This window comes from Protopterus annectens, chromosome 5.part0 (assembly GCF_019279795.1).
Source record: "Protopterus annectens isolate FY-2018-M chromosome 5.part0, PAN1.0, whole genome shotgun sequence".
NCBI lineage: Eukaryota > Metazoa > Chordata > Ceratodontiformes > Protopteridae > Protopterus > Protopterus annectens.
This window is the reverse complement of record NC_056735.1, coordinates 1,162,626,512-1,162,652,698: the sequence shown is the minus strand read 5'-3', so window position 1 is coordinate 1,162,652,698 and position 26,187 is coordinate 1,162,626,512. Positions and strand designations below refer to the sequence as shown.

Genomic DNA, 26,187 nt, shown 5'->3' with positions numbered 1-26,187 from the left:
TTTGCTGTAATCTGGACTGGCTAACACAGGGGGTCCTCTCAAAGCTTCCTTAAGCTTCTGGAATGCCTGCTCACATGCTGGGGTCCACACTACCTTATCTGGCCTGTTCTTCCTTGTCAGGTCTGTGAGGGGAGCAGCTATGGTACTGTAACTAGGGACGAACTTTCTGTAGTACCCTGCTGTCCCTAAGAATGCCCTCACCTGCTTTTTAGTAAGAGGTGCAGGCCATGCCTGAATGACTTCCACTTTGGCAGGTTTTGGCCTTATCTTACCACTCCCCACTCTATGTCCTAGGTAGGAGACCTCTGACGTACCCTCCTGAAATTTGCTCGGCTTAATGGTCAGCCCTGCCCTCTGTAGTCTGCCCAGCACCTCCCTGACTTGCTGAAGATGCTCTGGCCAGGAATGGCTGAAGATGGCAATATCATCTAGGTAAGCAAGGGCAAACCCTCCTGCTAGGATATTATCCACCAGCCTCTGGAAAGTCGCTGGGGTGTTCTTCATCCCAAAGGGCATCTTGGTGAACTCATACAAGCCAAAAGGAGTCGCAAAGGCTGACTTCTCTCTAGCATTGGGAGTCAAGGGCACCTGCCAGTAACCCTTGGTGACATCAATGGTTATAAGATACTTAGCCCCACCCAGCTGTTTTAAGGCCTCATCTGTCTTAGGCATGGGGTAAGCATCTGACTCTGTGTGACTATTTAATTTCCTGTAATCCACACAGAACCTGGTGCTGCCATCCTTCTTTGGCACCAGCACCACTGGGGAGGCCCAGGGAATGTTGGACTCTTGAATCACCCCTAGTTCCAACATCTTCTGTACCTCTTCTGACTCTCTCAGGCATCCTACAAGGGGCCTGCCTAATAGGCCTTTGGGGTCCTGTAGCCGCTTGGTGCTGCACCAGGTGGGTGCGCCCTGGTTTCCCAGTGAACATGTCCCCAAATTCCTGCAACACTGCTCGAATTTCTCAAACCTGGGTAGGAGATGGCTGCTGGGACATTGCTACCCCTTCCACCAAGATTTCACCCCGAGCCTCACTGAGGAGATCAGTCCCCAGATTACCCTCAGACTCCTCTTGCATTCCACTGCAAATGCTCAGCACAAGGGCTTCCCTGTCGTGGCAAGTTTTCATCATGTTAACATGGTACAGTTTGTGCCCCGGCAGTCTGCCTAGCAGTTCTACCATGTAGTTAACATCACTTGCCTTTCTTTTTCTTACCACCTTGTAGGGTCCCTCCCAGGCTGCTTGCAGCTTGTTGAGTCTGACAGGAATGAGAACCGTGACCTGCTGCCCCACAGCATACTCTCTAGCTCGAGCATTCCTGTCATAACACACCTTTTTCTGTTGTTGGGCTTCTGCCAGGTCCTTCTGGGCCTAGCCCATGAGTTCCCTGAGCCTTGTCCTGAGGTTTAGGACATATGCCACAACAGACTCCTTGTGAGACTCTCACTCACCTTTCCACTCATCTCGAATTAAATTTAGAGGTCTCCTCACCCTATGCCCATACAACAACTCAAATGGTGAAAAAACCTGTGGATTCCTGGGGAACCTCTCTGTAAGCAAACAACAGATGGAGCAAATATTTGTCCCACTTCCTCTTAAACTGATCTGCAAATGCCCATAGCATGGACTTAATTGTAGAGTTTAACCTCTCAACAAGACCATTAGTCTGGGGATGGTAGGGGGTGGTCTTCATGTGCTTCACCCCACAGGATTTCCACAGACAAGCCAGCAGGTCTGACATAAAACTGACACCTCTGTCAGACAGTATTTTATTGGGAAACCTACCCTGCTGAAAATCTCTAACAAAGCATTTGCCACCTTCTTGGCCTCAATGGAGGATGAAGCCAATGCCTCAGGGTATCATGTAGCATAATCCACAACCACTAGGATATCCTTTTTCCCTGTGGAACTTGGGGTACTCAGAGGATCCACAATATCCATAGCTACCCTCTGAAATGGCTTCTCACTCACAGGCAAAGGCATCAAAGGAGCTCTCACCTAGTCTCCTGCCTTGCCTACCTTTTGGCACTGCTTGCAGGTCCTGCAGTACCCTGTTACATCTCTGAAAGTTCCAGGCTAATAGAAGTTCTGCATAATATGCCTCTTTGTATGTTTTATGCCCATATTACCTGCAAAAGGAATATCATGGGCTATGGCTGAAAGCGCCAGACTGTAGGCTCTAGGCTCTATCAACTGCTGTACTCTCTCACCTTCTAGCCCTCCCTCAGGGGTCCACTCTCTTTATAGTAACCCTTTGTCCCAGTATACAGATTCCCCCTTCCCTTGAGAATCCGGTGCCTCCCTAGCTACCTGCCTCAGGCCTTGCAATGTAGGGTCTGAGAGCTGAGTCTGTCTCAACTCTCTCCTTGTAACCCTTCCCAGCTCCCCTTCCACAGGAAGTCTGGCATCCTGTGACAGTGGTGCCTCGCTGTCAGCCTGGATACTACTACTCACCTCTACCTTTGCAGTTATGCTGTCCATGGGAACATCAGTACTCACAAGCAGCTGTGGCTCACCTTGAGTCTCACTGCTGCAGCTTAGCTCGCTCCCTGAAGTAACCACCTCACCAGTCCTGGCTGCATGTATGCAGTCTGTCTGGGTCTCCCACTGGCTACCCAGACCCACATGCTTGTCTCCTAGCCTCACGGCATGTAACTGCATGAGTACATGGTACTTGCTCATCCAAATCCTTCCGTTTCAGGACATCTGCAGGATGATAGTTTAGTTCACGAAACGTTTTCCTATACATTTCAGGTGGTAGCTTAAAACATTCTAAAAGACATCTTTTTTACAGCAGTATAATCAAAACAGACAGAGTCAGGCATTTTTGATAAAAAAGTTACAGCTTTCCTATGGAGTAAGGGGGTCAGGAACTGTACCCAGAGCCTTTGGTCAACACTATACTATTTGCATACCCTCTCAAACATATGAATGAAACTCTCAAATGTATCCCCCTCTTTAAATTGCGGAAGAAGTTTACTGACCTGCTGTGCTTCTGGGGTCCAGTTACGCCCTTCCCCATTACCTCTATGACTCTGGCAAAGAGTGGGCATTTCCCTCTCATGCCTCCTCTGACCCTCCTTTTCTTTGGCTTCTATCTCCAAACGCCTGGCCTCCAACTCAAGTTTCTTTAGCTCCAGCTGGATTTTGAAGTCCACTGCAGAAAGATTGAGCTGTCCATTCTCTGAGGATATTGTACCTCCACTGCCAGTCTGATTGTCCTTCGCATAAAGGTTGAGCTGTCCATTCTACGAGGATATTGTATCTCCACTGCCAGTCTGATTTGTCGTTCTGGATGCGGTTTCCTGATGCAGTTGTAAACAAGGCTGCAGTCAGGTCTGACTTAGTCAGGTTTCTGTGTGGAAGATTTTCAGTCAATATATTTCTAGTTAATCACTGTATATTTATCACATCAGACAATAGTAGTAGAAGTAGCGAACATAAACTCGTCAAAACAAAACAAAAAGTAATAATAGAAAATATATAATTGTACAGCATTACTAAGTATTCGAAAGTAATCCAAGCATTTGAAAGTAATCCAAGCAAGGCAGGCAGTCTGTTTCCAGTCGAAAATCCTTTATTAAGTACACAGACTAGCGATCCAAGTAAAACAAAAATAGAGTAATAATTTCCATACTTTTTATCAGTCATGGGAGTGGTTTATTGTGCTGTAAAACAAAGTGTTATTGGTACACATGTTAAATTCACATCCCTTCCCCCATCAGTGTGACATTCGAGCTGGTCCTGCCCTACTTAGTAGCTGTCATAATATATAACCCTTATGGACTTTAAATAAAATTATATAATGATATGGTACCTCTTATTTAACCAAATTATTAAGTAGATTATTAAGTCTGTGATTTTATCCAAGACAATATATTACATGGCTGGAAATATATCAACCTTAGTTCATTTGGCAATCAAAAAATATGTATAAATATATACATATACATTTTGCATGTAAATGGATCCGCGGTGGTGATGCTGCTGTAGCGTTGTCGCCTCACAGTAAGACGCTGACCGGTTCGACTCTCAGCTAGAGCGTCTTCTGCGTGGAGACATGCGTGAATGGGCATACCTTCATTGAAGGTTGTGCATTAGGTTGGCAACTCAGCACGTAAAAATCAACTGCCAATCATTAGCGGACTGGAGTTCCGCTGTGGCGACCCCTAACCAGGAAAAAGACGAAAGACACAACAACAACATTTTGCATGTAAAAATCAGTTTCTATTTTTATAACCTATTGTTAACAAAGATCGCTTTCATCCTTCTAGACTTCTTCGGGTCTGTGTACAAGAACCCTAAAAACCTATATAATTGTATAATTAGTTAGTATTGTTATTACACATCATTTTGAATAAAGTGGAAAAAAGAAACAGAAAAAAATAAAAATAAGAAAAAATGTACGTATGATGATGGAAACAAAATATACACTTAAATTTCAACTGATTTAAAATGGTATTTAAAACCAATTTGTAGAATAGAATAAAATAAAATTAGTCATATAAACAAATTGCCACATTGTTTACATGACGAACAGGAGAACCAAATTCTGCACTCTCAACTTCCAACGTTGAACGTTGCAGCCTGGCTAATCACTTAAATTCACCCTTATCACCCCTCAGCAAACCTGTGATGGATGTCATCTTGGAAGCAAGGAGACCTAGTGCTACAAAATCTTATGCTGACAAATGGAAAAGATTCTGTGCCTGGAACCAGTCTTTAGGGATGAGCACAGCAGTGCCCAATTTACCTCAGATTTTGCAATACTTAACTGAGATGCTTCACAAGGGCCTGTCTTTTTCCTCCATTAAAATCCAAGCCTCAGGTATTTCAGCTCATTATAACACAGAACATCCCCTCTTCTCTCATCCTCTGCACAAGCAGTATCTCAGAGGGGCAAAAAACTTGAAACCACCCAGAAGAGCTCCTACCCCTGCCTGGGACCTTAACTTTGTTTTGGAGAAACTCACTCTACCTTCTTTCGAGCCAGCTGCTACTGCAGAGTTAAAATTTCTGTCTTGGAAAACAGCCTTCCTTTTAGCAATCACTTCAGCTAGAAGGATATCTGAACTACAGGCCCTTATGGCAGTGGAGCCTTTCATCATCTTTAATGCGGACAGGGTGTCTCTCAAGACCAATCCATCCTTCATGCTCAAGGTGGTTTCCAGTGTGGCTCTTAATCAGTCCATTCATTTGCCAACCTTCTTTCCCAATCCACAGAACAAAGGGGAACAGATTCTGCATTCCTTGGATGTGCACAGACGACTTAGCTTTTACTTGGACAGGACTAAGTCTAGAAGAAAATCTGATCAAGTGCTGGTAGCATTTGCTGCAGGGGCAGAGGGGAAGGCTATTTTAAAGCAACCCATTTCTAAATTCATAAGCCATTGCATTTATTTCTGCTATAAGCACCATGGAAAACCTATCTCCCAGGGGATCACATCTCATTCCACCAGGGCTGCATCTACTTCTGCTGCCTTTTGTCAGAGGTGTTCCTACCAGGGACATCCTAGAAGCTGGAGTTCTGTACATACTTTCACCAAGCATGATCATTTACCAATTTTCTCTAAATCCAGAGATGACTTTGCCACTGCTGTCTTGCAGGGCCTTGTAGCTGGCCCTAATGCTGTATAAACTCCTCCTTCCAAAAGTAGCTTTGGGAATCTACCCAAATGTAATGACTGCAACAGTGAAACACGAAGAACATAGTCCAGTTGTATACACTTACCATAAATGTAGATGTTCGAGTGTATTCACTGTTGCAGTCCTGGTTACCCTTCCTCCAGCCCCCTAGTTTATTTCTGGCTATACCTCTACTTTCCTTTACTATGCTTAAAAGCCTTTTTTGGTGCATTTGCTTTTTGTTGGAGGTATACTTTTGTGTTTTTATGTTTATTTGCTCCCCATTAGGGGGCACCTGACATCTGCGGCAAGAAAAACTGATGTAATGACGTCAGCTGCATGTTCTGTACCCCTGACGACCTGACATCATGGAAGAAGGGACAGCAACTGACGCAGGACCCAAGACTTTGTTAATCAGGCTGACTGAGGGCAACCTGCCAGCAGATTACTCAAATGTAATGACTGCAACAGTGAATGCACTCGAACATCTACATTTATGGTAAGTGTACACAACTGCACATTTTGTACTGGGCCAATCTCACTGCCAGTTTACTGCTTGCCTGTTGGGCTTTCCACAGCCCCAAGAGTTTTCAGAAAGAGTCTGGCACCAGTGATTGCCTTCTGCCAAACCCAGGGAATTTACTTATATGATCTGTTAATCCAAACTACTTCACCACAAATTCTCCTACAGCATCTTCAATTCACCCTTCTGTTATGGTTCATGATCAGCTACAAAAATCCTCCCTGCAGCCATTTCGGGACCTAGTTTTTTGGGGGGATTCAGGCTGGATATAAAAATAATGCAGCCTACTTATTTTAAGAGAAGGTACAGTGCCTTACAAACTGCTTACACTGTATGGTCTCCTTCAGTCAGTTCTCTGGCAGGTAGATCTTAAGGGTGCTGGGCTTCTTGGCAGCTACTATCCCAGTGCTCCTCCTAGCCAGATTGCATATGAGGAAAATCCAAAGGTACCTAAAAACAGCTTGTTGTCAACACACTCACCCATCGGACACAGTGATTCCCCTTTTACTCTGTCTCATAAGGGAACTCGTACTGTGGAAGGATCAGGCCTTCACTCCTCCAGCCACAGTTCAGGAAATACACACAAATGCCTTGGACAAGGCATAGGAGACTTGGACATTCACCCAGCCAGTGCAGGGCATATGGCAGCCAACACTACTAAAGGAACACTTCAGCATGAAGGAAATGAGGGCCCTCATCCAGGTTCTTCAGGTCTTTTCACTTCTCTTGAAACCAGATACCCAATGACAGACAACACTACAGTAATGTGGTACATAAACAATCCAGGAAGAACCAGATCTTACCAGTTGGGCAGACTGGCACAGAAAGCCTGGAACTTTGCCACCCAGAAAAATATGTTGCTTTCAGCCACATATGTCCCAGCATAAGATAGTGTGTTGGCTGACTTTTATTCCGGTTATAGGAGAACCTTCACCAGGCAAGATTTCCAGGACATCTTTCACCATTGTGGGACTCCTCAGATAGATCTGTTTACTTCAAAGACCAACAAACAGCTTGCACTGTTTTGTACCAGGGACCCCTGTCCCTTAGCTTGAAAGACAGATGCTTTCTCTTTTCAGTGGACAAGGAAGTTTCTGTTAAGCCTTCTTTCACTATCTCTCATTCTAAGATATTTTTCTAAAGGCCTAAAAAGATAAACCAAAAATTTTGCTAGTGATTCCCTTTTGGCCAGGACGACATTAGTTCCTGTTTTTTTTTTTCTTCTAGCTAGGGGCAGGTACTACAAACTGCCACACCAAGTGGACCTTATCACACAACAGAAAAGCGATACTGCTTCACCCCAGCCTGTTATCCCTAAACCTAAATATGTGGAGAATAGGGTTCTAATTCCTTACAGGCACCATTTCTCTGATGATAAGGTTCTTCAAGAAGCCAGGGTATCATCCACTCAAAAGTCTTAGAAGCCAAATGGAAGAGTTTCACCTGTAGTGTCAAATGAATGGACAGGACCCCAACCAGTCAGAGTTACCTTTCTTTCTTGAAATGTCTGTGTGAGCTGTTGCATACAAATCTGGCCTGGTCTTTCATCAAAGTTTACCACTTGCATCCAGAATGGAGGTTAGGTTACTCCTTAAAGGGAGTCCTGCATCTTAGGCCACCTTAAAAACCCATTACTACTATTTGGGACCTCAGCTTTATGCTGGAAAAGCTTACCTTTCCTGCTCATGAACCGGTAACATCAACAAACCTCAAAACCTCAAATTCTGCACCTGGAAAACTGTTCTACTTCTGGCCCTCACTTCAGCTAGTAAGAGTTTCAGAGCTTTAAGGCACTCATGGTCATTCCTCCCTTTCTTATTTTTCACAAAGACGGTGTGACCCTCCGGGCTAATTCTTCATTCGTGCCTAAAGTAGTGAACAGGTGTCTCAGTCAGGCCATAAACCTTGCCTAACTTTTTTCCCCACCCTACAGAATTGGAGAGAAAGGATACTGCATTCTCTGGACTTTCACAAACAGCTAGGATTCTATTTGGACAGAACAAAATCCATTAGAAAATCTGATCAACTGTTTTTCTTTCATCGTCTAACTGGACCAAAAAGTATCCAAGCTGGATCTCTAAGGCCATCTTCTTTTATTACTTTCTACATGGCAAGTCCTTGCTCTCATGCCCTCAAGCATATTCTACCAAAGAAGTTGCAGCCTCTGGAGCTTTCTTTTAAAGGAGTGGATGCCAGGTCCTTACTGGAAGCTGCCACCTGGTCATCTGTACATATTTTTGATGCTTTTTCAAAGTCCAGATTTGCCTTCAGTATGTCACTCCTATCTTGAATCATCTGTGTGTTAGGAATACTGCAACAGTGATTTCAGTCAGGATACAATACAGTTGTGCAAGAACTTACCATAACAGTAGATGTTTTACTGATAATTGCTGCAGTATTCCTTCACATCCTCCTCCCCTTCTGCACTTTATTTTCTCCCTAGTGTCTCTCTCTCTCAGCTCGTATTTCATGAGAAACATCCTAGAACAGAGGGTTCTTTCTTAGCACTTCATACTGTGTTCTTCCTAGCCGACCAGTTTTCTGTCTCTGAAGTCGTCAAGCCACTAGCATGGATATAGTCTGAGGAATTATGCTTGTACACCTGCCTGTATGCTTGTGAGCTGAGGTCACACATTGGCTGTACGGTCCTGGGTATGTAAAGTTTTGTTACCCTGGCCAGACAACAGTGGTGATAACCCCATGATCAGTAGGACATCTGCTGTTCTGGTAGGTTCTTACACAACTGTTTTAATATTTACTCCGCAGTCAGTATTTAATGCTTTTTTCTTCTTGTTCTTATGTAACTTTAGTTCAAAATTAACAAATGTAAAGTGGTCTTATAATATTTCCATGCTTTGTATGTAGTGTTTCATTGCTTGCTGTTTTACATCTTGTGCTAGGGTATATTTTTTATTTGGGGTTAAATTTATGGACATATTGTTTGGGTATATAATTCCAAAATGTTTAACATAAGCAGGGTCTACAACTGTGTTTTGGGAAAGTTAAATGGATGAACACACACGTGTTTATGATCCCATCCTTTTCTTCATGTCTGTGACAGCCTCAGTCATGTTTAGGAGACTTGCACTGATGTCAACACCTTAATTTGTGAACTTAAGAAAAATGTTTCAAATTATGCAGTTGTTTACCTGGGCTGCAGCAGTGGATCTTAGTGACCTAACCAACATTCATGGTTGGCACCCTCCCATACCTGCACTCAACTGGCTGGGTGTCAGACTGTTTTGAGCCCGTGTAAGTTCTGGCAGCTGTCCCCACACTTTCCCTTCCTTTTTTTATTAAAAAAAACACCTTTATTGAATTATCACTTGTGACATAGGCAAATTTACATTTATACAAAAGTAAGCAAACTGTGTTAACAAATTTATTAATATATTTATTTATTGATATTTGTTAACCAGGAAAGACCACTGGGCCAATGACCTATTTTCAGTGGAGGCCCGGGGAGAAAAGCTCCATACAGTCACAGAAATTTTTGCATAACATCAGCTTAACTTTGAAAGTCAAGAAAGTTTTTACACAATACAAATTGAAGTTAGATATACAAGACAAATACATAATTAGAGGTATACAATACAAGAAAAGTAAACCCAGTGTGTTAGATTTTTAGTAAGTCTGTTTTATATTCTCATAAGTAAGAATACTGTTTAATCAATTCTGTTTATTCAGCCTCAGAAATAAAGAAAGCAAGAGAGATTGGATACAAAGACAGATAGTGTAAATTGCAACTATATTAAGTTATTAAAAGTATTTGTAGTGTATAGTGGCCAAAACATTTAAGGTGGTTTAATTATATGACAAGAACAGACAAGGTTATTGAGACAGCGTTCTTTTAGTGCAAATGTAAATGTTTTTAAAGAGTCTAGTTGAGTAAGAGAGAGAGGGAGCGCATTCCAAAGTTTGGCAATGACATGGGAATAGAGACATTATATTTCATATATATTACTATATATCATATAACCTAAGCAGCATTACATAAATTATTCACTTCCTGCCCTTTTTTTAAACAAGAAATGTCTTTGTTAAACCGTCAATTACAACATAAGCAGTCAGTTCTATAAATGAAAACAAACCACACCGACACAATCCTAGTTGCAAGTATTTTACATCACAAACCATACTGACACACTCCCAGTTGCAAACATTATACATCACTTATAATCTACACAATAATTTAAGTCAACCGTTACATAGCTCATTTAATTCCTGCCTTGTTTTAAACCTCATTCCTCACCTGTATGTATTGTTCCCCCAATTCCCACCCCCCTTCCCTTCCTCCAGCTGTGCAGTTGTTTCACGTCTCATCTCTGTGACCAAGGAAAGAAAGCAAAACCAAAAGTATTTATTTTTTGTGGTAATATGAAACCTTTATACACATTTCTTGACGTTTGTTCCGTTGCTAACAAAGTAGAAAGGCCAATTTTCCAAGTAGAATGGTATCTCAGGAAGTAAGCAATGAATAATTTAGTCTTTTTTGGATTAAAACAAATCCTTTTTAGGTAAATATTTTATTTATTATGTTTTCTAACTGGAGAAGTCTGTCTATATAACCCATCCCCATTTGGAACTGAGGAGGAAGGCTTCATATACAAAGCTGAACAAATACATGATACATTTGAATAGAATGTAGCTGTATATGACAATGCATACATAGCAGAAGATTGAATATCTGTACATATTCTTACAGATGTCCACAACTGTACCTCATTTATCAAGAGAATTGCATTATTGTGATGTTACAGAAAGGAGTTAAAAAAAACTTTCATTTCAGTTTCTAATGGACTTCACAATTAAGTTAAAAGTAGGGGAATAATTATATGGGTAGCACATCGTGCAGCATGCATGCAGTATTCTAAAAATTCAGTAGAACATGCTTTAAAAAGCTCCCTAAAAAGAAAGGTTGGTTCCTGTCATTATATTCAGTGTGGAGAAGGACAAATGGGTAACAATGGAATATGTTTTTTGTTTAAGTCATTGCTGCAGTCATACTTTAAGGGTTCTGTGATTCAGGTTGAGTCCAGCATCTGCCCAAAGTTTCAAAACGGAGTCTCCTTCCCTCTACACTGTCCTTAATACAGTTTTACTTCAGATGTCTCCACTTCCTGGTATAAATATGAATGTAAAGTTGGCCATGTTCAGTTCTTTCTTGCCATAAGAGTAGCATCAGACTTTAATTCAGTCCGTCGGGTCAGGCCTTATGTGAAAAGGTACTGACAGGTACCAACTAAGGGAATTTATTAATAGTTTGTCCTTAGCTTTGATCTTGTATTGGATGTAGAGGTGTAGAATGCCTTAATACGCATCTGCTTTAGGGTGTTAGTGTTTCTAAGTGGAAGTTTAGGGATGCCCCCTAAGCAAAATATTTGTGCCTGTAAGAGACAAATTTTGAAGGCAGGTGCAAAACGTGCATTTGTACTTTAGACCTTGGACATGATGTCACGGAATGTAGCATTCTGCAAGGAGTTCAGGCTGAAGACTGTTAAGGCTAGATGACACTGTTCTAACACATTTAATAAAAATATGCTGTAGTGGCCATCCTTCACAAGTTGTCCAATCCTCAGGCAGTAGTTGCTAGGATAGCACCTTATAAAAGGAGTCAAGAGGCCTAAGGATTCTGTGAGTTCTACGGGTTGGGTATGAAGATGGTGGTAGCATAGAAATCCCATAGCATTCCCCCCAGGCTAGTGTGTGCCGAAGTTGTCTGCCTTCTTAGGGAGGCCATCTTGTCATTTCACCATGGCGATATCTCACCAGCCTCAGTGTTCTAAGAGTTTTAGAAGTAGGCAAACGTTTTCCAAAAAAGAGAATATGTCTGCTTATCAAGGAGTGAAAGAACGCAACTAGTCGCTGCTGCTTGTTGTGTAGAAAATGACTATTTGTTTGACAAGAAGCCCCCACCTGGCAGCTGTAGACTTTGACTCAGAATAAATGGATATCTAAACAGAAGCAGCCCTAGGGATTGGTATGCATCAACTGCCCCACCTCCTCTTTAAGACTACTACTCTCTAGGACGTGTTTCTGCACATTCTTCAAGAGTAGCAGTTTGAACAGAGCAAGTCCTCCATTTCAGGAGAAAGGCCCGCCCCCAAATGGAGAGATTCTCTTCTATTGCAAAGGGACATGCCTGAATCTGTCTGCACAAGATGAGGAGGAGGATCTTTACTAGTATCTCAAATGCCTTCACTATTGGGTTGTGATTACTGATAGTGAAGAAGCACTAATTCCAGGTTTACCCTGAGGATCTTAACTTTGGTGTCAGTTTAGCCTCAGCTAGGGACTATTTAAAATGGCAAGTCTCTGAGGCCTCAGATCTTTAGAACAGAACCTTGAGTATGCTGAATATGAGATCAGAAGCCTGCAACATTGTTTTCAGTGCAGTGTTTATTTATTAGATGTTTTTGATTCCATCTGCCAGGAGCTTGCTTCTCAGCCTTCAGCCCACAAAATGTCCTATGTTCAATTGTCAGGAAAGGCACATGAACTAAATCCACTGGGGCTTGCCTTTGAAATGGTATATTTGTCTTCCGTTGAGATGTCATTATCAAACTTTCAGGTAATAACAGCAGAGTGCACAGCTACAAAACACACTAAAGATTCCAGTTCTAACTTTGGAGCTTCCAGTCGAGCATTCTGCTGAATTGTACCCCATAACTTTAACCTCTTGAAAGCATGACTTTGTAGTTGCAGAATGTTACAATTGAAAAAAAATTACACACACCTGCGTGCGCGTGTGTGTGCCTGCTTGTGTGTGTGTGCGTGTGTGTCTTTATATTTTTTTTCTGGTGAAATAGAAAGACATTTTACTTTGATGTTCTGGCAGTCCAGTATTTTAGGACACTGTTGTGCTTAGGGTATTGAGCTATTGTCCATGGTAAATAGTACTGAATCATACAAATGTATCAAAATAATTTTTTATAAGTATAAAGTAGCACATTTTAACCATCCTTTGACCTTCTTAGTTGAAGTTGTTAGTAAGTTTTTAGAAGGCGTTCCACATTTTAACCACTTGTTCCTCATTGTGAGAAGCAGTGTTCCTCATTTAGGACATGGAGGGTTGAGAGCTATGATGTAGCAGTAAAGACTGTTAAACAGAACCCACTGAGGCCTGTCTTTCAGAGCTTGCATCTCTGTTATCCTTTTAGATTTCATTGTGTATTTCAGATAATAGCAACATGGTAGTCCCCTGCAAAGCAAAACTAAGACTGCAGTTCATACTGCAAAGCTTCCAGTACAGCATTTGTCACTTTGAGTCCAAACATTATCCACCCAAAAGCATAGCAGTGTAGCAATGACATGTTACAACTGAAAAAATGTATATGTAGGTGTATATAAATCTGTGTATAAATGTAGGTGTCTGTGTATTTATACATACACACACACACACACACACACACACACACACACACACACACTTTCTTCTGGATAAAGGTAGAAGAGATTTACTTCTGCGTTGTTAACTCTGTAAATAAATATTTTAGGCCATTATTGTATTCAGCATATTGAGCACAAGTTCACCATGCTATCCAAAATGAAAACCGATTGCAATGTAAAATTATACACTGGGACGTTAAAGCCAATGGGGTCTGTCTATGAATTGTTTTCTGCTTGTTCCCCTTGAGATTTAAACTTGTAGGTAGTAAGAGCAAAGCATCTAGGTGCAAACCAAGCTCTGGCTGCAATTCTATCCTCAGAACTTCCAGTGCAGCACACCTCTGAATTTGACCTCACAATTTTAGCCACTTGAAGACCTGGCATTGTAGCCACAGCATGTTAGTGTTTATGAGGGTATTGTACATCATTCACTATTGAAAACACAATGAAAACAGTGTGATGCAAAATTTCCAACTCTGGCAGTAAAGCCCCCACCCAGATTTCATTACAGAACTTTCAAGTAACCACATGGTATTTAAATACAAATCCCACCAGTACTGCAATTCTGACTTTAGAGTTTCCAATACAGCATACCTCTGAATTTGACTTCACAATATTAGCTAATTGAAAACATGGCATTATGTAGCTATAGTTTGTTGCAACTGATTTTTTATAAATTTTTAGTAAAATATAGAGGATCGTTATTTCTAATGTAGTGATAACTCTGTAAATAAGTATTTGAGGCCATTATTATATTATGCATACTGAGGTTTATCACAGCACCCACAGTGAAAACAGAGTTTAATGCAGAATATCAGACTTTGCCAGTAAAGGCACATGAACTGAAGCTACTGAAGCATGTCTTTCAAGGGTTGCATCTCTGCTGTCCCTTTGAGATTTTTCTGTGTAACTTGCAGGTAATAACAACAAGGTATTCAACTACAGTGCTCACCTAAGTCTGCAGTTCTGACCTCAGAATTTCCAGTGCAGCACACCTTAATTTAATTAGTGTTAGGCCACTTGAAAGTGTTGCATTGTAGCCACAGCCTGTTAACAGTTAAAAATATTTCTGATGAAATATAGGGATTTTTTATTTCTGCTGTATTGACAACTCATTAAGTGGATATTTTAGGCCATTGTTTTATTCAGAATAATGAGCAGAAGTTCAACACAGCACTCATATTAAAAACAGAGTGTAATGCCAATTGTCATACTGGTAGTAAAAGAATGAGAACTATAGCCTAAGAGGCACATCTTTGAAAGGCTATTCATAGGTGTTTACTAGGCTAATGAACACAAGGGGCTTTTTAAGCCTAGCCATGCACCCAAAATCTCTGACAAGTTTTGATACCCTTGGTAAATATAAGCATGGGCCTAGGAGATGGACCATTTACAGGATGCCTATGTTCATTAGAGACATAGTTGCCAAACTAGGGTTGAATTTCTGGTTTCCAATCCTATTGTCTCAAGTTGCACTTGAATTGGGTTAGGGAGGAACTCTGTTTCACATGGATGGGGAGCCTGTTCTATAGACACAGTAATGTACGGGATATATACCTATCTCTCCAGCATGTCCTATTTATATCACAGGCAAGGTTTAGGTCTTTAGAATGGGTGTTTTGTGGATATGCAAGAGGTTCATAGGTGTGTACTAGGCTAATGGCCTTGGAGCCTTTATAAGCCTAGCCCATAAAATTACCCTGGCATTGTGCCACCCGACCTTAGTTCCCAGTGCCTCTGTCAAGTAGAGCCACTGGAGTGATCCCCGGAGTGAATTTTCTATTTCCCATCCACTCATCAAGATTTCTCTTGAAGAGGGCCAGTGAGGTGCTCTGATTGACATGTATGGGAAGTCTATTCCATAGCATGGGCAGTCTGTGGGTTATGAACCTGTGCCTCCAGCTTGTTTTGTAGGTCCATCAGAGTGAGGTCTGACAATGCCCTGTATGCCGGTATCTCCCCTCAAAAGCCAGTAGGAGACAGAATACAGGGATAGGGCTTTGAGACAGTCTACCTAGGTCATTTTATTTATGCCCTTTATTCTTTTAGTGAGGAACCTCTGTGGGCATTCCAATTGTTGGATATGCCTGGTTAGGTACATACCAGAGGGGGCAGTGTACTCAATGATAGGTCTGATGAATGCCGAATACTGTGGAACAATGACTTCCTTAGACTCAGATGCCATACATTTGTTTATAAGTTGCGCAACATAGAATGATTTCCTCACCACTGTAGACACATGATGGTCAAAGGCTAGATTACTATCTGCATATGACCCCAAGTCACTGACTACTGGGTCATCTCTGAGGGGTGTTTTGTCAATATGATAGTTACCAGGGATGGATGTCTTCCTAAAGGATATGATTATGCATTTCTTGTCATTTAATTTTAGTCCGTGGCTCTGGCACCAGTTGTTTGTCTGTGTCATTCCCTCCTGGAGAACATTTGTGTCAGTGTGAGATTCAGTGACAGCTCCTAATTTGTAATCATCTGTAAATTTAGTCAGCCAGAGACCATTGACATTGACCTTGAGTTCTGAGAAGTAAATGCCAAAAAGGAGCGATTCAAGGACTGATCCCTGAGGGACTCCAGTTGTGACTGGCCTCTTTGTAGACATGAACTCCCCAATTCTAACTTCCAGGGTCCTGTCTGTGAGCCAGTTGGCAGTCCACTGGGTGACGTACAGGTTTGTACTTAACCTCCTGGGTTTGTCAACATTGCCTGAGTGTGGTATTGTGTCAAATGCCTTGGCCAGGTCAAGGTAGGCAGTGTGAACGATTTTGCTCTCATCCATTGCTTTGGGGACATTCCTAAAGAAGTCCACCAGGTAGAGTAGGCATGATCTGCCCCTGACGAAACCAAACTGGGTTGAGTCCAGTGCCTGGAGGTTTACTATATCTTAATTCCTTCCATGGCTTTAGTGAGACTTAAGGGTCTGTAGATGGCCCACCTTTGTGCAGAGGGCTGTCTGTTGCCTTTCTGCATTCGTGAGGCACGAAACCTGTTTGGAGGCTACAGTTAAATAGCAATTCCAGAGGCCCTGATAGGTCATGTGTAATGCTATTTATAAGGCGTTCTGAGATATTGTTTGGCCCCATTGATGCAGTGTTCTTGGTCATGGAGAGCGAATTTAGGGCTTGTTCCCTAGTGATAGTAGGGAGAATTATATTTGATGATGTTTCCTGAGGGAAGGTTGAGTGGTAGAGAGGGGTAAAGTTGGAGCTGATTTTATTAGCCAGGAGGTTTGCTACATCTTCTGGGTCAGTATAGGTGTCTCTGTTTACAATGAGCTCTGCACACAATTGTGTATTGCCTTTGAGGTTGCAGATATAGGTAAAGAATGCTTTGTGGTTGTCTTTTGCTTGGTAGGCCAAACTTACCTCATATTTGGCTTTGGTAGACTTTTTTGTCCACTGAGTTTTTTGTTTAGTTTGACGAGAGTGTTTTTATCCTGTTGGGTGTTGCACCTCCTAATTTTTGCCATGATTTTATTCCTCCTGTTATACAGCCTATTGATTTTGTGATTCCACTAGGGTGGCTTGTTTTTTGAGTTAGTTCTGTACTTCCTGTTGGCTACAGCTGATATTAACATGCTTGTACAGATTTTCTGTGAACAGTTATGCATTAGGCAACAGTGTTCTCAGGGTTTATGGGCACTTGAAATTTTGCCAGGTTTTGACTTAATAGCAGGAGGTTAACCTTAGACTAGTTCCCGAATATTTCAAGTTTAGCTGGGGGTCCAGGTTTTATTTTTACTTCAAAGGAGACCATTTTGTGGTCAGACCTTACCAGGAAAGGCATTGCAGTAGGGATGTGCAGCACTCTCATGTATTAGTGAGAACCAGATCTAGTAAGATTGTACCCCTGGTTGGTGTATTGACTGTCTGATCCAGGGATTTTGTGTTTACAAAATCCAGGAATCTCTGTGCATGTACATTTGTTGTCGTCTAGGATTCCCAGTTAATAGTGGGGTAATTAAAGTCGCCCATAAATATGGTATTGGGTTGGGTGGTTAGTGATTCTTATAAGTTTAAATGCATGGTGCGAGTTTTCTGTGTCATTGAGGGGGACATATAGCTTGCAAAGAAGTGGTATTGGATTTTGCCTGTGGTGATTTGAACATGAAGCAACTGAAGTGCATTGTCCTGTTTGACCAGCCTTGTAGTATATTTATCTTTGATGTAAATAAAGACACCTCCTCCTCTAGTCCCTGCCTGTGAAGTAGCTGGCCTAAATTTATGGAAGGCATTATAACCAACACTGTTGGTGTGCTCCCCTCGGCTTTAAACCTATTATCTCTACCCCCTTTTGAGATTTCATTCCAAAACTGTCAGTTAATAACAATAGGGATATTCAGCTACAAGGCAGTCTGAAGTCTGTAATGCTATCCACAGAGCTTCCAGTGCCACACCTCTGAGTATGGCTTCTCAGCTTTAGCCACTTAAAGGCATGGGATTGTGTAAAGCCAATGCATGCTAAATTTAAAAAAATAGTTTTCTGGTACAGTATATAGGATATTGACCTATGAGTTTCATGGACTGAAACTAAATGCCAAAAAATGCATTATTGTATCCTTTGGGAAATCATCTACCCTGGAGAACCACCAAAGTGACAGTACACCCCCTAAGAGTTGACCCATTTGTTTGGGATTTGGACAGTGACATAGCTTTTGGCCAACATGTGTCTTGTTATAAGAAAGCCCTTCTATATTGCACAGCTTATAAACAAAGGGTTTGAGTCTAGCTCTAGGGATGTCTTTGTTCCCCTTTACTCAGCTCTCATTTGGGCAGTCATTGAATTTAATGCTCCCTCTGGCATGCATCTCTCCAGACACATGCAACAAATGGAATGCCCAGAGAGATTCCTTACTAAAAGGATACATGGCCAAAACAACTTGTCCTAGGTGGACAGACTCAAAGCCCTGTCACTAAATTCTATATGCTGCAGACTGCTATGAGATTGCCTATGTTTGGCATACAAGGTGTCTTCTGACACATTACTGATGGATTTACTGCACATCAGCAAGTTAAATGGCACCAGAAATGCTTGGTCTAGGGAATTATTACCTCTTCTGCAACATCAGCAGAATGGTTTGGAGGGACAGGTATAGCTTGCAGAGGATATCGTTGCTGTGGAACTGACTCCCCATCCTCATGAAACAAAGTTCATCCGTATCCATATTGAAGTGCAGCTAAGATCTATTACTGGGAAACAGAAAGTGCGCCTCAGCACTGCCCCTAAATGCTTTTCTTCATACATGGGTCCCCTCCAATTATCTATGATTTGATCAGAGTTATTCTCATTGGGGGTAATTTATAATCATCGACCATGGGATGGGTAAGAACAGTCTATAACCAAATGGGACAGGTTATTTTGAGCACAAAATGGGAAATTGGCTAGGCCTAAAATGCCCTACAATGGCAGCTAGCCTGGCACTTGCTTATGAACTTATGAGATAGTAGTACACATATTCTGGGTGTTATTTTTACTCCGTCTTTTGCGCAGTGGTCATATAGTTCCCAGGTAGAAGCCAAGCATAGTGCCCGACTGTAACATGGAAATGCTGTTTGAAAAGCTAGCTTTATTAGCTGTATGTAAGAGGCCACATGTGCCCCCCCCAAAAAAAAAATATCCTAATTCTGTATAAATCTGTTGTTTCTTTCAGAAGAAAATGAAAATTATAACACTGCAGTACCATATCAGATTGCTGCTCTCAAAAAAAAAAAAAAATCCACCACAAGCCTTATTTTTATTTTATTCTATTCATTGGTGGTCATGAAGTTACCCTGCACTTTCTTATGTAGCATACCGTCTCACTTCTTTGCCCAAAAATACATTCACCTTCTCTGTACCCTGTAGATGTTTGATATTGGATTGTGAGGAAAGTAGGGAGAAAAAAAAACAACCAGAGTAATTAAATTCAACCTCTTGCTGGTGATCAAGAATATACTCCCCTCCCCCAAAATAGCTGTATCAGTGATTGTTGTGCCTGAATCATTTAATTTCCCCTTTTTTTCCTACACAGACTGTACCCCAGTAAGTGACAGCCACTTCTGGCAATCACTTCTTATGCATGATTGACAAAAGTGTTTAAAGAGCAGCCACAGACTACTTGTGTTTCTACTTGTTGCTATAGGCAATCCCACCTCCCACTTCAATTTCCATAAAAAAGTAAATAAAAGTTTATAGTGTTATGAGTATTGTGTACTGTTTACAGCTTTGTCTTGCCTCCTTCTAGAAAAGTGAAAATGAATGTAGTTCAGCTTAGAGCTTTTAGACATCATTCGGGCTCCACATTGATGTTCACTTTAATGTGCTCATCCTAACTGGCCTTTGCTTTCACTCAGCCTGCCCCAAACAAGAACCACTTTGGCTATCATAAGAGATGGCCAAAAGTGGTAAAAAATCACCATAGTAATGTGTTTCATATTACTAATGCCAGGCTGAAGTCAATGCCACCCCCCCACAATCACTGATTGCAATAAAAATCAGTTGAATAAAAAAAAGTGTGTTCTACTGTGTGCAGTGGTTGCTCATCATACTGTCCACAGTGCTGATATACCAGGAAAGGAAGACTGTCTGAGTATTCACTCATTTGCAGCTTCTGGTAGTCTCTAGTCATTTGACTAAAAATTGCTGAGAAAGCACTTTGATTGCTAAAGACAACCAATTGCAGGTGCCTAGACTGAATAGTAATAGGTCATGGGTTGGGTGCCCATATCCATTTAATATGTATTTGGGGTTGAAGTGAGAAATCTTGCTACTAAACAGCATGACCTCTCCCTTCCCGATGAAACTTTCCATTTATCTTAATAGGAAGCTGAGGGGTAATTATTTATCCAGTACAGTTCCTGGAGAAGTCCAGAAAGGTAACAAAAGAAAGGAGTGTAGGTAGACGTTGTTGTTGTGTCTTTCGGCTTTTCCCGGTTAGGGGTCGCCACAGCGGAACTCCGGTCCGCTAATGATTGGTAGTTGATTTTTATGTGCCGAGTTACCAGCTCTGACGCACAACCTTCAACGAAGGTATGCCCATTCACGCATGTCTCCACGCAGAAGACGCTCTAGCTGAGAATCGAACCGGACAGTGTCTTACTGTGAGGCGACAATGCTACCGCAGCACCACTACCGCGTGTGAGATAAAAAAGATGGACAAGGCTAAGGAGGAGAATTGGATGGCTAGCAAAGAGGTTGGGAGATCAGTCACAGTGGTAAAGAACAAGTCATTAGAGGAACTCGCCCATCTTCTGGAAGTTGTCTCAGCAGATGGCATAAAGAAGCTTTATCTACTTTCAAGACAGTGACAGAAAGACAAAGGTATTCTTCAGATGGTATTCATAAGGGGTGCTAGCAGCAACTTGCTCATCAATCCAGAGGATATCAACAACAATGGAACAAGTACTTCCAGCAGCTTCTTGATGATGAAACCCCTTTGCAAGCTATACTGCTACATGCACAGCTGCAGTGAAAGAGGAAGAAGAACATACCCTTAAAGTACAAATAGCACTAAGGCAAATGTATTTTGGGAAGGTAGCAGGCTCAGATAAAGTCACAGCAAATATGATCAAAATGTTGGGTGAGTTGGTGAATAAATGGCTACTGAGGATACTCTCTGAAGTATTGAGAGAAATAGGTATCCCAGATGCTTGGAGAAAAAGCATGCTACTTCCAGTATAAGAGCAAAGGGGTCATTCACAACTGTGGGTAGTACAGTGGCATCAAATTCTTGTCAGACTGTAGAAATTTGCTGGAAAGGGGGATTGATAAATGAATGTGCAAAGCAGTAAAAAGTTAGATGGGGAGTTAGATGGGGAGTGAGCAGTACTGTTCCAGATCAGGTTGTAGCACAGCCAACCCCAGTGTTTGCAATCAGACAGATAGTGGAGAAGAAAGATGATTTGGGAAATCCTAGAATAGTTCTAAGTCCTGGAAACGTTGCAGTTAGTATAGTCTATGTGCAACAGTAACTATTAAAAGGCTTCCTGTGAAACTGGAATTTAGGATGGCATATTGTGAGTAGTACTGTTTATTATTCTACAACTGATTACCTGCTGTGAACTTGAATCGCTGCTTTTCAGTATGCTTTTTTATAACTGGTTTACATTGAGAAGATTTTCAAATTGTAACTTTCAAGTTCTTTCCCAAATAAGTGTTTTTCAGAGGGCTGTGTTAAAGCTAATTGTACGTAATGAGGGGTTTAAAATGGTTTACTCATTATGCATATTGTTTTTTTAAATGGTGTATTCATGTTCCAATATTAGCATTTTACAGGCTGTATGTAGTTTGTGAAGAGTTGCTACTAGTAAACATAAGTATTTGCTGGTAGAACTAAATTGTTTGTAGTGTGATGACAGGGCATGTTTAGTAGCAGTGATGAAAGACTTCATGCAGGGTTCTTAATAGGGTGGTGGGTATGGTATTTTTATACTTTATTTTAATGATCATGTGCAATGTTCTTGAATTGGGGCTTTTTTCAAGGTTTTGTTAAAAAAAATGTATGACAAACTTCTCACATTGTTGCATTTGTACTCCATTCTGAATTAATGTTATTTAAAGGCTTCTGCTAAAATACTTTGACTTGACGATGGTTCCAAAATAAGGTGGTGCCTTGTCCAGAAAAAGCATCAGTGTCTTATGCTCTTAGGCTGTCATGACCCCAGAAAGGATAAAGTGGGTTATTTGAACATGGTGCAGTGAGATAAAGCCTTGACTACACCACAGGTGACCCAGGTTCAATTAGTGGCTTAGGCATCTGAGGCACTGGCAGAGGAGGAGCTTGAGAGTCTGTCTTGGGAAAGAAAGGAGAGGCCCGTGTACATGGGGCACATAATATGGTTAGATTTCCCTGTCAGAGTCAGCTGGAATTTTATGAGGAAGGCAATGGAAGTATTTGCATCTTCTGATAAAATAATAGGCTTAATTAGGAGGCTATATGAATAGTCATAGGCAATAATTACTGTTTGAAAAAAAAAAAAACAAGTAGGAATGTTCTTTTTCCACTTTGCCAGTGGCTCTAAATATAAAGACAATAAAGAAAACAAGGGACTCTGAAATTCAAGGGTACAACTGATATGGTAATCAAGAAAAAGTAGCTTTATTTTCAGGTGATATTTTGTATTTGATAAATCCAGAAAAGGACATTTTAATGCTGCAGATTATTTTGAGACTGTTTCAGGTCTTTCTGAGATATAAAATGAATGAAGAGAAAACAAAGGCAATAGGAGTAAACTCTGTATCCACACATGAATTGGCTCAGCAATACCCATATTTATGGGGATGTAAGATGAAGTATTTAGCTTCTGTAACACAAGGAGAAAGCTATAAATCAAAGTGGAAAGGGATGATTGTGAAATAGAGGTTAAGTTTGACAAATAAGAGTAGGATTTTGGGAACAGACTATTAAGGAGAATAACCACCATACAGATTATATTTATAACGTTACAGAAAGTATTCTAAGAAGTAAATCAACAAGGAAATGGAGAAAGGAGAGTTTGCCAACAGGGGTGACTGCAGATAGGGATATAAAAAATAGGCAAGAAGGGGATGGAATTTACTGCAGGAAATTGGCAAAGGAACCAAGGTATTAGAAGCAAATAACTATAAAGCTAGTAGAGTGGGTTGTGGCCAAGCAGAAGTCTGAACTGCAGGTTAGTGACTACCTTTCTTCTCTATGAGGGATTGATATCAGAGTATAGGCAAAGAAAAGGGATAGGGGAGTGCTAAGTGAAAGACCAGCTGTAGAAAAGCTTAGCTGAGTCTAGAAAGCTGATGTTAAAAAGTTGATAATTAGTTGGGCATGTAAAATATTACATGATAACTATAAGAATAAGTCAGAGGATGTTAGAAAAGATTGGGAAGAAATACTGTACTGTAGGGCTCCCAAGTATGAAGCAATGTCCAGAAGATTTAGGAGTTTTGTTTGGATGTGTTGGCATAGATATTTTATACCCTGTGGGAACTTCAGAATTTTTTTCTCGGATAAATAGCAAATGCTGCGGGTGTAATGGAAAAGAGAGAGGTAATTGGGAACATGTTTTTGGAAGTGTAACGAGTTAAAAGATGTTAAAACTTTCTAGAGTCGTTTGTCAGAAATGTTAGGGGAAGAAATAACTGTAACTAATTAAATCATTCTTTTGAGATGGAACACAAGATCTGAGTTGCCTGTACGTTATAAGGCTTTACTAAATTTAATGATGGTGCCTGTCAAAAGAGCAGCTACAAGAAAATGGAAATCAAATGTAAACCAGCTGTAATCAAAGTACTTTATATTGTAAAGGAGATAAAATAACCAGATGTGGAATCTTTAGAAAAGTGAGGAGCAAATTACATAGAAGTAAATGGTAATTGCGGGAGCAGTACATGTCAGGAGGGGTAGGTAAACAAAAAAAAGTGTAGGTATGGTTGATGGAGGATTATTATTAAGGTCAAGTATGCTGTAAACAGGGTGACAGTAGTTCTTTTAATAATGGAATATTCCAAAGTGTAGTTATTTAATAGCTGTCTTGTATGAGTGATAGACAAGGCACTTATTTTGAGTTGTTTTATTTCATTGTTACCTTGATAGCTATTCATAAAGTTGTTACTTGTAGTTAACAGAGGATTATTACTGTAGGTCCAGTTTGTGATAAATGTTTCTGAACAGTGAATCATATTACAGTTAAGCCCTCAATTTTGTGATTATTTTATTGTGTACCTGAATTATTCATGAGGTGTGTTAAAATTGTTTTTGAGTAGACCGGCACTGGTGGCATAGAAAGACAGCTTTGACTATGGCCCAGGTGACATTAGTTTTGACTGGTAGTTCAGTCACTTGACAGGTAGTGTAGAGAGAATGGGTAGGCCTATTCTGAGGGAGGAAGGGGGAATATATTTGTCCACACACATTGCCACTGTCACATGGAGGAAGAGCGGCAATGCACATGTCAGCCTGGGGGCAGGAGTTCAGATCTTCAAGATACCAGTTGGTAGTGACCTTAATATTGACTGTGCAGAAGCATACACTTGCAAGAGGAAAGGTATGACGGGCCACTGTGGTGTGTGGTGACACGGTTTGATGGTCTCCCCGAACCCTGGGGGGAGGGAGTAGGCTGTTCAAATCCTCTCACTGCTGGAATGCCAGAGAGAGGCAGAGAGAAAGCAGAAAGCATCATCATGACCAACTGAATGATGGCATCTTTGGATAGCTGTCTCCTCTCCTCCAGGTGGAGTCCTTATAACTGAGAAATGATTAAGCACTTTTTGCTTCAAGAGGAGGATTTTTGGCTGGTAGGCATGAGGCAAATGGGATAAAAACACCCAGGAAAGTGCATGACTGGTATTCTCATAGATTTTGATGGGATAGGGATATATTGGATGAGAATTGTATTTTTAGAAGGGTTATCAGGTTGTATTTACAGCTGAATGAGGATGACGTTATATATTAAATTGTATTATTTGTGATCCAGTAAGTACATTGGTTTAATACATTGAAATGTTCATTGCATTAAAGCTTACTAATTGTTGTCTTGATCCAGTGCTGTCCATTTTCATCCGATTCAACCCTTGGGTCTAATTACACCAGGTTTTGTTTGCCACTTCAACAGACGGTTGCAAATGCTCTGAGCTTGTTTTGGATAAGTGATTTTTTTCACTTTATCTTGTACTCAACCTTGGTATTCTCTTTCTCTGCTGTTTTCTTCCTCCCGTTCTGTGCATTTATATAAAAATATGTATGTACGTATATGTATATACATATAAAGACTTTGCATGTATTATTGTTATAGTTTGTATAGATAGTACAGTCTCTGTAGTTTTTCAAGTTTGATAAGTATTGTATTCTCTCAGTGCTTTTTACTCTGTAACTGGATTGACATATCAGACAAGATTTTCAAAAAATGTGGAGTGTGTGGTCATAAAATTCCTCCAAGGAACCCCCGATGTTCTTCATGTTTCACTGTTGCAGTCATCACATTTGGGTTATCTACCTGCAGGTAGCCCTCAGCTGGCCCGAATACCAGAGTCTTGGATTCCTGCGTCGGATGCTGTATCTTCTTCCATGACGTCAGGGGTATAAAACATGCAGCCGATGCCATTACTTCAGTCTTTCTTGCCGTGCGGTGCCCGAAGCAATTCGTAAGTGCCGGTCGGCTGACTCCTGAAATTTTCATTTTCGAGTTTCAGAACCGAAGTCTTCAAAAAAGATAAGTACCCCATTGGGAATTTTTTTTTCTTGCTCCAACCGATGTCAGTAAAAGTTAACAATTGTCTTACCTGTGGAAAGCAAATACCTCATAAAGATTTTCATTCGTACTGCATCCCTTGCTTAGGCCCAGACAATGACGTCCCTCGTTGTCGGTTTTGTGCCTTGTTCAACCTCCGTACTGTTCGTAGTCGGGCTATATTTGCAGCAAATTATTTTGGTGGTAGGTATCTGTACTCTGAAATGGCTTTGTTAAGCCATCCAACTACCGATCTTCTGAAAAAAACGTAAATATAGACAGAGACCGCATGGGTCCAAAACTGCTGATGATGCTTCCGTTAAGCTAGTCGCCAGTACTCAGTGAGGCTCTTTCACAGCCCCTGATACCCGCTAACTCAGATTTGCAGGCCTCTACTGAGATCCATTCGGAGTCCGATATGCTGCGAGATGCTTCTTCGACTATGGAACCTG

At 41.1% G+C, this 26,187-nt stretch overlaps 1 protein-coding gene across 3 annotated transcripts in view; it reads left to right on the top strand.

Moving 5' to 3' along the window:
- LOC122801567 (U2 snRNP associated SURP domain containing) overlaps positions 1 to 26,187 on the top strand; it is a 2,423,494-nt gene that overhangs the window by 1,008,825 nt on the left and 1,388,482 nt on the right. The gene's annotated exons all lie outside the window — the stretch shown is intronic.